The 15729-nt window shown below is 38.9% G+C and overlaps 1 protein-coding gene across 3 annotated transcripts in view; it reads right to left on the bottom strand.

The window, feature by feature from the left end:
* The window catches only part of LOC124150055 (nuclear GTPase SLIP-GC-like), a 66271-nt gene that overhangs the window by 21764 nt on the left and 28778 nt on the right, over nucleotides 1–15729 (bottom strand). The window contains exon 1 of one of the 3 annotated variants that reach the window (XM_048402292.1): nucleotides 10462–10637. The exons of the other annotated variants lie outside the window; for them this stretch is intronic. The gene's annotated coding sequence lies outside the window, so the exon portion shown is untranslated. Of the gene's footprint in view, nucleotides 1–10461; nucleotides 10638–15729 lie in introns of those variants that run through there. 3 annotated transcript variants of the gene reach the window in all.

The following is a 15729-nucleotide window of genomic DNA, read 5'->3' as shown; positions in this document are numbered from 1 at the left end:
GAGAGTCTGGCTGTTGAAGGACAGGAGGGAGAGTCTGACTGTGATGAAGGACAGGGAGGAGAGTCTGACTGTGATGAAGGACAGGGAGGAGAGTCTGACTGTGATGAAGGACAGGGAGGAGAGTCAGACTGTAATGAAGGACAGGAGGGAGAGCCTGACTGTGATGAAGGACAGGGAGGAGAGTCTGACTGTGATGAAGGACAGGAAGGAGAGTCTGACTGTGATGAAGGACAGGAAGGAGATTCTGACTGTGATGAGTGACAGGAAGGAGAGTCTGACTGTGATGAATGACAAGAATGAGAGTCTGACTGTGATGAATGATAGGAAGGAGAGTCTGACTGTGATGAATGACAGGAGAAAGAGTCTGACTGTGATGAAGGACAGGAGGGAGAGTCTGACTGTGATGAACGACAGGAGGGAGAGTCTGACTTTGATGAATGACAGGAAGGAGAGTCTGACTGTGATGAAGGACAGGAAGGAGAGTGTGACTGTGATGAAGGACAGGAAGGAGAGTCTGACTGTGATGAATGACAGGAAGGAGAGTCTGACTGTGATGAAGGACAGGAAGGAGAGTCTGACTGTGATGAAGGACAGGAAGGAGAGTCTGACTGTGATGAAGGACAGGGAGGAATGTCTGACTGTGATGAAGGACAGGAGGGAGAGTCTGACTGTGATGAATGACAAGAATGAGAGCTTGACTGTGATGAATGACAAGAATGAGAGTCTGACTGTGATGAAGGACAGGAAGGAGAGTCTGACTGTGATGAAGGACAGGAAGGAGAGTCTGACTGTGATGAGTGACAGGAAGGAGAGTCTGACTGTGATGAATGACAAGAATGAGAGTCTGACTGTGATGAATGATAGGAAGGAGAGTCTGACTGTGATGAATGACAGGAGAAAGAGTCTGACTGTGATGAAGGACAGGAGGGAGAGTCTGACTTTGATGAATGACAGGAAGGAGAGTCTGACTGTGATGAAGGACAGGAAGGAGAGTGTGACTGTGATGAAGGACAGGAAGGAGAGTCTGACTGTGATGAAAGACAGGAAGGAGAGTCTGACTGTGATGAAGGACAGGGAGGAGGGCCTGACTGTGATGAAGGACAGGTAGGAGAGTCTGACTGTGATGAAAGACAGGGAGGAGAGCCTGACTGTGATGAAGGACAGGGAGGAATGTCTGACTGTGATGAAGGACAGGAGGGAGAGCCTGACTGTGATGAAGGACAGGAGGGAGAGTCTTACTGTGATGAAGGACAGGTAGGAGAGTCTGACTGTGATGAAGGACGGGAAGGAGAGTCTGTCTGAGATGAAGAACAGGAAGGAGAGTCTGTCTGAGATGAAGGACAGGAAGGAGAGTCTGACTGTGATGAAGGACAGGTAGGAGAGTCTGACTGTGATGAATGACAGGAGAAAGAGTCTGACTGTGATGAATGACAGGAGGGAGAGTCTGACTGTGATGAACGACAGGAGGGAGAGTCTGACTTTGATGAATGACAGGAAGGAGAGTCTGACTGTGATGAAGGACAGGAAGGAGAGTGTGACTGTGATGAAGGACAGGAAGGAGAGTCTGACTGTAATGAAGGACAGGGAGGAGAGCCTGACTGTGATGAAGGACAGGGAGGAATGTCTGACTGTGATGAAGGACAGGAAGGAGAGTCTTACTGTGATGAAGGACAGGTAGGAGAGTCTGACTGTGATGAAGGACAGGAAGGAGAGTCTGTCTGAGATGAAGGACAGGAAGGAGAGTCTGACTGTGATGAAGGACAGGTAGGAGAGTCTGACTGTGATGAAGGACAGGAAGGAGAGTCTGACTGTGATGAAGGACGGGAAGGAGAGTCTGTCTGTGATGAAGGACAGGAAGGAGAGTCTGACTGTGATGAAGGACAGGTAGGAGAGTCTGACTGTGATGTAGGACAGGTAGGAGAGTCTGACTGTGATGAATGACAGGAGAAAGAGTCTGACTGTGATGAACGACAGGAGGGAGAGTCTGACTTTGATGAATGACAGGAAGGAGAGTCTGACTGTGATGAAGGACAGGAAGGAGAGTGTGACTGTGATGACGGACAGGGAGGAGAGTCTGACTGTGATGAAGGAGGGTAAGGAGAGTCTGACTGTGATGAAGGACAGGAAGGAGAGTCTGACTGTGATGAAGGACAGGAGGGAGAGTCTGACTGTGATGAAGGACAGGGAGGAGAGTCTGACTGTGATGAAGGACAGGAGGGAGAGTCTGACTGTGATGAAGGACAGGAAGGAGAGTCTGACTGTGATGAAGGACAGGAAGGAGAGTGTGACTGTGATGAAGGACAGGAAGGAGAGTCTGACTGTGATGAAGGACAGGAAGGAGAGTCTGACTGTGATGAAGGACAGGAGGGAGAGTCTGACTGTGATGAAGGACAGGAAGGAGAGTCTGACTGTGATGAAGGACAGGGAGGAGAGTGTGACTGTGATGAAGGACAGGGAGGAATGTCTGACTGTGATGAAGGACAGGAAGGAGAGTCTGACTGTGATGAAGGACATGTAGGAGAGTCTTACTGTGATGAAGGACAGGTAGGAGAGTCTGACTGTGATGAAGGACGGGAAGGAGAGTCTGTCTGAGATGAAGGACAGGAAGGAGAGTCTGACTGTGATGAAGGACAGGTAGGAATGTCTGACTGTGATGAAGGACAGGAAGGAGAGTCTTACTGTGATGAAGGACAGGTAGGAATGTCTGACTGTGATGAAGGACAGGAAGGAGAGTCTTACTGTGATGAAGGACAGGTAGGAGAGTCTGACTGTGATGAAGGACGGGAAGGAGAGTCTGTCTGAGATGAAGGACAGGAAGGAGAGTCTGACTGTGATGAAGGACAGGTAGGAGAGTCTGACTGTGATGAAGGACAGGAAGGAGAGTCTGACTATGATGAAGGACAGGAAGGAGAGTCTGACTGTGATGAAGGACAGGTAGGAGAGTCTGACTGTGATGAAGGACAGGAAGGAGAGTCTGACTGTGATGAAGGACAGGAAGGGGAGTCTGACCGTGATGAAGGACAGGAAGGAGTGTCTGACTGTGATGAAGGACAGGAAGGAGTGTCTGTTTAGTTTCGTTATTCAGACATATTTTGGTTTGCCACTATATATGAATAAATAAATCAGTTGTACTCCATTCATCTGAAATAAATTTAATTTCAATAAGCCAGTTTAAGTTTTTGATACTCTCAATATCTCTGCTTGTTTCAAACTTCGAATGATTTTTTCTTTTTGCTTTCAAGTAATTGGTCTAATTCCATTATTCTATTTGAAAGGGACGCTAGCGATGACATCTTGGATCAATGGTATCAAAGCAACTAACGTGACGTCACGTCAAAGATGTAATTGCATTCATGGCGTCATTATGTTGTTGTAACGTCACAAATGTTCAAATATGTTATCAACGACATTACGCGGCTAGACATGGGTTATCTTGTCTGGGGGCAGTGGCAAGATATGGGTTATCTGGCTGTGGACTTCTGATATGGACAGGATTTCGCTGTTGTCGGGGTGGCAAAAAATACCTATCAGGACAGATACATAGACTAATTGTGTTAACTGATAAAAGCTTAATAGGCAATGTCTGAAATGGTTGTATATGAACAACCTACTACAATATATGATTTAACCTACCAACTTGGATATATCAGTTTACAATGTACAGCGTAAGGCTTCACATCCAAAGCATGGTTCATATACCACCACGTACATGCCAAGCACATTTTTTGTCACTGTTTATAATTTCTTTTTGGTTTACATGTAAGTGTAAGCCTGTACAAAATTATATATATTGAAACAATTCTGTGTGATTAATTGTAATTCTGTTCCGTTTCGTTATTTGAGCACACTTTGTGATACCACACAAGGCAAAATAAGGAAAATCTTGACATTGTTATGATACCACACAAGGCAAAATAAGGAAGTCTTGATATGGTTATGATACCACACAAAGCAACAAGGAAGGTATTGAAAGATTAATGGTACCACATACGGCATTATAGGGAAAATCCGGAAAGATTAAGGAAACCACACACAAAGAGAATCTCACCCGAGTGTCTTTGATATCAAATATATCAACACGAGTTGATAAAAGTGGAAAAACTTGCCATGGAGTTTTTCTACTTTTATCAACGAGTGTTGATATATTTGATATTAAATGACACGAGGGTGATTATATATTTATCATCTAACATCATTCTTCCGACTTTTTTTCAGTTTGTAGACAATAATTAGCAGTGTGTTAAGTGTAAAACGTACTGCTAACAGCTTCAGTAGCAGCGGCTATAGTGATGTCATTTGATTGTGACGTCATTGTTACAATAACATCACAACGGTCTGCATAGTGTAGCAATTTCATAGCAGTAATATCTACAAAGTAGATCGTAGATATCGCTTGATCTCACACAAGTGATATCTCCTTTGGAAGCCAGTTTTAGATGATTAAGTATGATAAGCAGAATCTGGAAAGAGTTTATTCCATACCTAACCAAACAGATAGTGCAAGCAACAAACAGCGAGATGGCAGCAGTCTGTAAATAATCGAGTCGGGATCAGACAATCTTGTGACTGACTTAAGCATTGATGTACGCGATTTGAATACGATGACATGCATCAACCAAGTTGACCTATGCATACTTTCAGATTTTGGCCTGATTTAATAGGAGAATATTGACGTGGCTCGCGTGATAGTCCCTCAAAACTCCTAAATTGGGACCTAGAAAAAGAAAATAGTTTTCGACGAAATTCGCGAATTATTCTGAAATTATAGACAATCGTTAATTAATCGCGGAGTTTTCGCAACTTTACGGCAGAACACGAAGCAAACTGATGCGTTGTGATGTACGTCTAAGTACACATGCATGGTATATGTATAACTTAAACGTTGACTCTGATTCATCATGTCCTGTTTGTGCAAGAAAAGGATCATTATCCAACTTATAAATGGTGGTCTAGTACTACGTATGTGCATACATTATGTCCATTCTGTGCTGTAACACTATTTTAACGTTTTGGAGTGAGGGAGTGAGTTGGGTTTAACGCCGCTTTTAACAGTATTCCAGTTATATCACGGCGTGTCAACTTAATGTGGGAGGAAAGCCCGAAGTGATGCAGGTCTCAGACGTTTACCACTTCGGTGAAACCCACGAGCACGGCTAGGTGCTGACAAACCTGACAAACCTGACAAACCTAGAAACATAATCAAACCCAAAATCATAGGTTTCTGGCGTACCCAAGGAACGCAACTCAGCACAGCGAATGGAGGCGCCTTAAGACGACTGGGCCACCCGTGCACCCTTAACGTTTCGGAAGACATTCATTCACAACATGGTATTTTTCAGGTAACTTAACAAATAATGAAGAAAAGTTATATATCAGGGTATGTAAGCGACAATCGTATATCCAATAGTTATTACATAATCCACCTGTTCTAATCTTTATTTCACATACTGAAGAGGCCACAGGCCTATAGTACAATTTGAAGAATATACAGTTTTATACAATTTATGTACATATCTCACCAGATCACCTCACGTCATTCCACCTCGCATTTCAACGCAGTCACATAATTTCACACATACAGTACAATACCATACCCTGTAATTTCATAATTTCTATATTACCATATCACAACTTGTTATATCATACAACATATTCTATAACATCATATCATATTGTATCATTATTATAAGATCATACCATATAGTATTATTTCATATAACATTATCATAACATACTATACATACCATCGTACCATATATCACAGCTACATTGTATCACATTTCAACATGTCATATCACACATCACATTAGCAATGTCATAGCTTGTCCCATCATATCTTATCATATCATACCATATAATGCCATGTCATTCCATGCCAATTTATTTCATATCAATCAATCAATATTTATTCAACACTGGAAGACCACAAGCCATATAATATGTACACTAAAAAACAGTATTTACACAATTTCTATAATACACATAATATATTGCATCATATCCCCTCATGTATCATATCACACCACATCACTTCATATCATATCACATCATGTCATGTCACATCATATCATTTCATATACATATAACTATACTTAACCATTTGTAATATCTCGTCCCACAATATCATATGACAGCCTGGTAGTTTAATACCATTTCTAACTCTTTTGTTTGTAGTTTATTCAGATGGCAAATATCTATAAATATGTACTTAATGTATATACACAATAGTTTCCTAATACCAAGCAGCTAAGATTATTCTTTCATAAGGTTCTGTCGGTATAAAGAGGCACCATATATGAACATGGACACATTTTGTAAGATACTTCTTTTTGTGTTTGACAGCAATGTAACAAGTTTAATAATATTAGGGTACCTGTAATAATAAGCATGCAGGTATTTTTTCTCTAAGGTGTAAATACACTGGACATACAAGTAAGAAATGAAATTCATCTTCTACTGAGTTTAAACTACATAGATTACAGATTCTCTTCTTCACGAGGAATGTTTACATAGCGCCCTGTTTCTATTAAAAGGTCGTGAGAAGAACATCTAAAACGTGAAAGAGCCGTTCGAAATTTTTTAACATTAACTTTTGATAAATAATCTTCCATAATTATTTCCGATTTAAACATTTTGTATTAAAAGCATTTGTTTGTTAGAGTCAATGATGCAGTCCAAGATTGTTAATAAATATCCTTTAATCTCTGGGTTAATGAAAGTATAAACATTGGTTTGGAATACACATTTTGGTTTTGCCAAATATCACCAAAGCCACAACTGAAAAGTAATTCTCTAACACCTGTAACCCAGTTTCTTTTCCCATTATTATCATAAACTATCATCATGTTATAACACTTTTTTGGCAATCTATATGAGGGCATGTCAATAAGTCTCAGCCAGTATTTAATAACTTTTATATTTGAATATACACAGAGAGGGAATCTTCCACATTCTCCATACACCACCAAGCTGGAAGTGTTTATTTTAACACCTAAATACTTTTGGCAAACATATAAATGAATCCTTTCTATGGCATCAAAGTGCTGTAAACCCCAGACTTCTGCCCCATACAACAAAATGGGGAGTATCTTTATATCAAATATTTTAAAAAAAGATTGATGAGAAATGGTTTCTAAAACTTTCAAACTCTTATGGATACTTACAAAGACCTTTCTTGCTTGTAAAGCAGCTTGATACAAATGTTTATGCCATGACAAGTTTCTACTGAAGTAAACACCAAGATATTTATAAAATCCTGTAGTTTCTATTTTTTGTCCTTTAAAGGACCAATATTCTTTACTTGCTAAATGACCTCCATTCTTAAATACCAAAACTTTTGTTTTACTCATGTTAACTGTTAGCTTCTATTTATTGCAGTAACTTTCAAGTTCATTAATTTGACACTGCAGTCCTTTGATTGTTGATGAAAAGAGAGCAATATCATCTGCAAATAAAAGTAAAAATATCTGTGTAATATCTGGATGGAGCTGAACACCATAATTACAGTTGGTATTTATTTGCACAGCCAGTTCATTTATGAAAAAAGTAAAGAGAAATGGGCTTAAGATGCATCCTTGTCTTACTCCTAACTGACTAATAAATGTTTCTGAAATCTCATTATTGTTTCGCACACACACCTTAATATTCTCGTAAATGCTACCCAATAGTTTGTTCATCTTAAAGCTGAGGCCATGTGATCTTAAAAGGTTCCATAGTTTATGTCTCTGCAGAGTCAAATGCCTTGGCAAAGTCAACGAAGAGCACATAAAGTTTCCCACCCTTGACACTGAGGTATTTGTTAACTAAAACTTGAAGGATAAAAATGTTGTCAATAGTTGAATAGCCCTCTCTAAATCCAGCTTGTTCTTTATTGATTTTGTTGAGGGTATCTGCCCAAAACACTAACCTTTTATTTATTATGTTTGTGAATAGTTTACCAAAAATACTTAGCAGTGAAATACCTCTGTAATTGTTTATATGATTTAGATCACCTTGTTTATGTATTGGCACAATTATCCCTATTGACTATGCATCTGGAAATGTTCCATTTTCTAATATAACATTAAATATAAGTTCAAGGTGAGGTACAATGATATCTGAGGAATGTTTAAAAAACTCGGGTATAATCTGATCCATTCCTGGTGATTTGTTGCATTTAAGATGGTGTATACTCTCTAAAATCTCATCTCTGGTAATAGGGGAATCCAGTATATCATTTGCAAACTGAGTATCTGTTTGAGTCTGAGTATTATCTTGTGACTCCTGGAACTGATTTTCAGGGCTCTGATCAGTATCTGTGAAAGTAAATAATTCTTTAAAGTAAATGTACTAATCCTTAATGTTGATATTATTTGTCTTTTGATGTTTGCTTAGACTTTTCAGTTCTGACCAAAATAGTTTAGAGTCATGAATGTTATTTTCTAAGGATTGTTGCTTATCATGTAAATATTCTTGTTTCTTTTCTTTGCACACAGCTATATATTTGTTTCTTATGTTATGATATTCTCTAAGTGAGTCCTTATCTTTACATCTCCTGAATTTATTGAGTGCCCTACATCTTTTCTTTTTAAGACCCTCACATTCAGCATCATACCATTTACACAATTGACTAAGCTTTGGATTTCTAACCTCTTTTTGCATGTCTGAGCCCGCTAATTTCAAGGCATCCACTAAGTAATTAACACTTACATCAATATTGGACAATGCTGTATTTACTGATTTATCAAGTAAATCTTGAACTTGGTCAGAAAAGAGTTGATCTCTAAAATTTTGTGATTTGTCAATATTCCAGACAAACTTGAAAGATTTAGTAGCCTGATCATTCCTTGGTTTTGAGGGTTGGTGTGTTTCAGGTACTCTTAATGTCATAGTAACTGGAAGGTGAACTGAATCTGATCCAGATTCTACACCAAAGTCTGCAACATTGTCAAATAATGGAGAAGAGGCTATAATATAGTCAATTACACTGGTACCATTTACACCAATAATAGTAAAGTCACCGACATTTTTATCTCTACCACATCTTCCATTCATGATATGAATATTCAGAACTGAACATAAATCAGTTAAACATTTTCCAAAGCTGTTTAAAACTCTATCTAGAGAAAAGCGTTCAAGATTGAAGTAATCCGATATAAGATCAGACATGAAGTAATTATGATTTTCAGTATACTCTATTATGTCATCTTCAACAAAGTCAGATTTAGTTCCAGTTCTGGCATTGAAATCACCACCACATAATACATGTACATCATCAAATTCTGATAATATTGTAAGTAGTTTCTCTTGGAAAAGAGTGACACTATTTTTGCAATTAGGACTAAACTTATCATACCATGAGGAACTATCTGGTAGTATGTAGCCTGCAACCTCGGGGTATCGCGGTACTTGTCATGTACGCTAAACGGAACAAAATGCACTCACTAACCTTTATGTTAATTCGTGTTCTCTGTATCAGATATCATTCATGTTATCAAACAATGCATATTTTACTGATAAAAGTTCATTATTTACATAAGTAGCTCCGAGTAAAAGCCGGGCCTCCCGCTCAATTTGACAAGGGAGAGAACTCAATAGTATCGCGGTACAGAGAAAAGTTGTGTATGGAGGTCCGAATTGGACAAAAAGAAGACATAATTCTACCAACCACTTGGTATGATCATGCCAGACATCAGTGATTTGTCCAGACAAGTGCAAAGGCAGCACAAATAAAATTCTAAATGCGTTATCAGCAATAGGTATTCAATGCATATTTACCGAAAAGTAAGAGAAAAATATTTTTATAAGTCAACATCAAAATATCAGAAATGATATTTTAGGATTGTTTAAAAAAAATTGGATGACAATAATTTGTCACAAAATGGAAAAATGTTAAAAGTCAACAATAAATATATAAAAAGCACTCCTAGTATGCCCAAAGTATGTATTTATCTTTTGGTTAATAGTGAAGAACGTATTTCTAAGTTTGGCATTATGGCCCTTATGATCTCCCAATAGATTCTGGGCACAGAGCGGGAAAAAATGTGCGGACTACGTAACTTCCGTTACCTCATTAGTCGCCATGAATATGCAGATGGTCTAGTCAGGTCGATAGAGAAAGTTTACTTGGGGAACTGCGGGTTATATCGTTGGCCATTGATAGATGGGGGTAAGGCAATATTACAACAGATGCCAGAAATATGTATCAGCGCATTAATAACTCCTTACTTACAGCAGACGGAACATTCCGAGGAAATTGAAATTGTTTACGAAGTAAGCACTTCCTGGTTAGTGATTTGCATTAATAGACAGCTGCTGAGAGGCGTGTCCCGCGTGAACTACCGGAAATCACAAATGCCGCGATACGATGAATGCCGCGGTACCATGGGAAAGCAAATCTAATTCTGTTCCCAAAAGTTGTTTGTCAAACAGTAGGAAAATTGCATTCCACCTGTTATAGAATTTAGGACGGATGATGCTTACCTGTCGGGAGAGGAATTCAACGTACACAACTGTAGGCAAACAAAAATATGTCCTTGTGTATGAATGTGTGTGTACATGTTTTGGTGGTATGGGCGTGGTATCACAACTGTCGCGTCAGTATACGTCCCTTTCCCAGACCAGGCCACAGCGCTACGTTTATCGAGTGGTATACCTCTTGCAAGGGACGCGACTCTTCCTATTAATTACTTGCGCTCAGTGCTACTGTCATGGCGGATCTGTTTATGCATTTGTTTACTGTCGAAGGTCGGCTTGTTGTTATATTAACGTACAGATCGCTTACTATAACTGCCAGGAAGTCTCTTAGGTGGGTTATGGTCGGTTTTATTGTGGTTGTGTCAACAGTGCGAATGCAAAATTTGTTTGCCACAAAGCATGATTAAAATCGATATGGCTCAAGACATATATCTTTTAGTATCGGAAAATACATATTATGTTATCCACGCGTGCCTCTTACTCTTAGATCCTTTGGGTTAGTTGTATCAGATTTGTTTGTTTGTTTGTTGTTGTTTAACGAAGCACTCACCAATATTTCAACTAAATGACGGCGGTCTGTAAATATTGTATTGTATTGTCATTTTAGCCATTAACAATAAGCGGCACTGAACTTTTCAACCAAACCTTGTGAAATCATTTTATACCACCCGTTATTATTTCTTGTGTATCATGCACAATTTTAGACAAAAGGATGTGTTGAAAGTCTTTATGTGATAACACTCATATGTTGAGTTTGTGTTCTGTTTCCAAAATAGAAAACACTACCATTTAACACTGCAAATTAGGGCTGGGACGGGTGACTCGGGTACTCGAGTCTTGTGGGTCCTGAGTAGGACCCGGGTACCCACAGGACTACCCAGACCCGTGGTTAGTCACGTTATATATTGTTTAAAGACAAAAACATACTATAGCTCAGTGGTTACACTACAAGTCGCCAATGTTCACATTATTTTCTGACGATGCATTCCTTTTGACTTGTAAATGTTTGAGTAAATATAAAGCTTCAGTCAACTTCAGTGTACGCATGATCTGATTGTTTGATACATGTTTCTAAATAGCTTTAGCCAGGGCTGCGGTAAGACAATTACCAATCTGACATTTTGTTCCCTACTCTTGAGACTTGCAGTGGGTACCCGGGTAATAGGGGATCTGGTAACCGGGTAGTAAATTTGAACTTGTCCCAGCCCTACTGCAAATATATCACAAAATAAATGCCTCAATAACTGCAAACCGTGAAAAGTTTTATTGTGGTATGGTACTTAGTTTCAAGTCTTAATTTTATTTCATCTGTGCTTTAAAATTTAAATTTACAAATAAAGCGTGTGTGACAGTGTTAATGCCCTTTTACACTTCCAAATACAAGGAATAAAATCTGGTATTCAAGTTTCAGTGAATGTTACTTTTGTTAGAAATACAGTCAAAATCAATTGGGTTTCTGTCACTTTCTGAACTACAACAATGGATCATAACAAGCATGACAAATATTACAGTACATCCTTAATATCAGAACTCAGCTATTTAATATATCTAGCTTGTGACAATTTTAACAGGATATTCTCGTTTCATATTTGTCACGTGAATGATGTGTTATAGTTCTGAAAAAAATACAGCTGTTTTTCATTGTGTTACTTATATTTTTTCTACTTAAACATTTTAAGTACTGCATGCATTCTTTTGAAATTTAGGGAACAGTTTCCATACTAAAATAGAGGAGGTCCAGTGCAAAGTTTGATAAGTGGAATTTCTCAGAAAATATACCGGTACCTTGTTTCATGTTTTGAACTTAGAAATATTTTTATACCCCTGACCTAAAAGCTTGAAAAGGGCGGCGCATCATATTTAGGACATAAACATACTGTGTTTTCAATGTAGAGCTAGGTTACCTGTAGATTTAACCATGCTAAATTGAATTTGGAACCAAAAGTGCAGCATGAGGTTTCAAATATTAAATCTCCATTCTATCATGACTAAACAAAACGCCAACTCTTTTGTATTACAAAAGTATATTGAGTGAAGTGGCATGGGTTGAGTCCAGTATTTTGAGTGGGTTGTTGATCTGAATTTACGGAATCCCTGACAACAGCCTGTAAACAAAATATGGTTCTCTATATGTCCAGCAGTTCCTTTACACTGTAATACTTCACACAAACTTATCAGACCCGTGAAGACCCGGGGTAGATTAGGTCTTCAGCAACTTATTCTTGTCATTGATATCATGAGCATCAATCCACACAATTGGGATCGATGACATGCTTCAACCAAGTCAGCGAGCCTGACCACCCGATCCCATTAGTCGCCTCTTATGACAAGCATAGTCGCCTTTTAGGGCGAGAGTGGGTTGCTTAAGACCTATTCTACCATGGATCTTCACGGGTCAACTGTTATGATGTCCTATTGCTCATTGTGATGCAAAAGATATGCAACGTCATACAAAGAAAAGCACCAAAATGCAAGCTCTCTGTTGACCTTAAATTTTGAAATACATTCTCTTTGCAGATTTCTATCATGTTCTCTGCCTGAACATATTTGCCACACATCCTTTGAATTATATAACCTCAACTTTTATGACTCCTACTGGACCGTCTACACAATATCATATAAAAGAAATGTGTGTTTTCCAATATCAATTAAACAGGAGACGAACACTGGTCGCGGAAAGGGACAACTACTGACTTTTCATATTGCTTGTATATAGCATGTGGGTAAATAATCGTCTCTACCCCCACAACTGTCGTGAGATATTTAATATTTTTACTATGTATGACTCCTACTGGTCACTCTGCACATTATTATATCAAAGAAAAATCCCTGTGTGTTTTCCAATATTAGTTAAATGGGAGACGAACACTGGTCGCGGAAAGGGACAACTACATACTTTTATTATTGCTTGTATATACCGTGTGGGTAAATAATGGTCACTACCCCAACATCTGTCGTAAGATATTTAATATTTTACTATGTCTGACTCCTACTGGACCGTCTGCAAAATATTGTTTGAAAGAAACACCCCTGTGTGTTTTCAAATATCAATTAAATGGCAGACGAACACTGGTCGCGGAAAGGGACAACTACATACTTTTCATATTGCTTGTATATACCGTGTGGGTAAATAATGGTCACTACCTCTACAGCTGTTGTAATATATTTATTATTTTGACTATGTATGACTCCTACTGGACCATCTTCACATTATTATATAAAAGAAACATCCCTGAGTGTTTTTACTTATCAATTTGACAGGAGACGAACACTGGTCGCGGAAAGGGTCAACTACAGATTTTTCATATTGCTTGCATATACTGTGTGGGTAAATATTGGTAACTACCTCCACAGCTGTTGTTATATATTTATTATTTTAACTATGTATGACTCCTACTTGATCGTCTACACTTTATTATATACAAGAAACACCCCTGAGTGTTTTCACTTATCAATTAAACAGGAGACGAACACTGGTCGCGGAAAGGGTCAACTAAAGACTTTTCATATTGCTTGTTTATAGTATGATGGTAAATAATCGTCGCTACCTCCACAACTGTTGAAATATAATGATTATTTTTACTATGTATGACTCCTACTGGACCGTCTACACATTATTATATAAAAGAAACATCCCTGAGTGTTTTCACTTATCAATTAAAAAGGAGACGAACACTGGTCGCGGAAAGGGACAACTAGAGACTTTTCATATTGCTTGTATATAGCGTGTGGGTAAATAATGGTCACTACCCCAACATCTGTCGTAATATATTTATTATTTTTGCTATGTATGACTCCTACTGGACCGTCTACACTTTATTATATAAAAGAAACGCCACTATGTGTTTTCCAATATCAATTAAATGGGAGACGAACACTGGTCGCGGAAAGGGTCAACTACAGACTTTTCATATTGCTTGTTTATAGTATGATGGTAAATAATCCTCGCTACCTCCACAACTGTTGAAATATAATAATTATTTTTACTATGTATGACTCCTACTGGGCAGTCTACACATTATTATATACAAGAAACACCCCTGAGTCTTTTCCCTTATTAATTAAACAGGAGACGAACGGTGGTCGCGGAAAGGGACAGCTACAGACTTTTCCTCTTGCTTGTGTATAGCGTGTGTGTAAATAATCGTCGCTGCCTCCACAACCGTTGCAATATATTTATTATTCCCCATATGTACGACTCCTACTGGCAGCAACAGGCACCTCACTAGAAGCACTACAAGTAGAAACGGGAGAACTCCCATTGAAACTAAGAAGAGAGCAGGCAATATTATCGTTCTGGGGACGATCATCAAACCCTTTGGTTAAAAAGATATGGCAAGACAAAAACACTCGAGATGAAGCCCTAGCTCGAAAAAATCCCTCACTAAAGCCATCTGGGATATTAGTACGTGAACTCATTCGAAGTCACAATTGCGATGACATTCAGCCTCCAGAAAGTCACTACAAAGGGTTACACCCTCCCTGGACTTTAAAAAACTCCCAAAGTTGACACTGCTTTAACATCAGAAGTCACTAAAAGAGAAAACCCAACCCTACTACGATCAGTAGCTATCACTAAAATTCGAACTACCTGGGACTGCTGGGCCCATATATACACTGATGGATCCAAGAATCCTATCAACAACAGTGCTGGTTACGGGATCCATATCCACAGCTCCAAACCCCAAGCACATTCAGTTCGCTTGCCTGATGGTCAGTCAGTATTCACGGCTGAATTGGATGCAATTCATCATGCACTCAAACTCATACCGGAACTCCCGGAAGCAAAGGCAGTCGTCCTACCAGACTCGCTAAGTGCACTTCAGGCCATCAGTGGCAGAAACTCAAACTCCAGGCCAAACACAGTCAACAATATTCTATACGAATATACAAAACTATCGGACCAAGGGCAACAGGTGGAGCTGTGTTGGATCCCCTCTCACATAGATATTCATGGAAATGAAAAAGCACACTCACTGGCGAAGCTAGCTCTAGACAAAGCGGATATACAGCCTATTCCCTTTAGTAAATTAGAGATAAAAAGCAAATTCAAAGCCTCCATAGCAGAAAGATGGCAAGCCCAATGGGACGGAAGTAAGATCGCCAGATGGCTTTACAAAATTCAACCCAAGGTCCAACAAAAGCCAAACTCATACTCAAATGAAAGGAAAATTGAAATTGCTATCTCACGCCTCAGACTTGGTCACAAAAAGCACTATGACTAGGTTTGTTCATCTTGCAATCAGGCTGAAACCATTGACCACGTGTTACTAG

The sequence above is a fragment of the Haliotis rufescens genome, unplaced genomic scaffold (genome assembly GCF_023055435.1).
Source record: "Haliotis rufescens isolate VD_foot unplaced genomic scaffold, xgHalRufe1.0.p SCAF_25, whole genome shotgun sequence".
Taxonomy (NCBI): domain Eukaryota; kingdom Metazoa; phylum Mollusca; class Gastropoda; order Lepetellida; family Haliotidae; genus Haliotis; species Haliotis rufescens.
The sequence above is the reverse complement of the archived record's forward strand: the minus strand, read 5'-3'. Positions and strand labels throughout refer to the sequence as shown.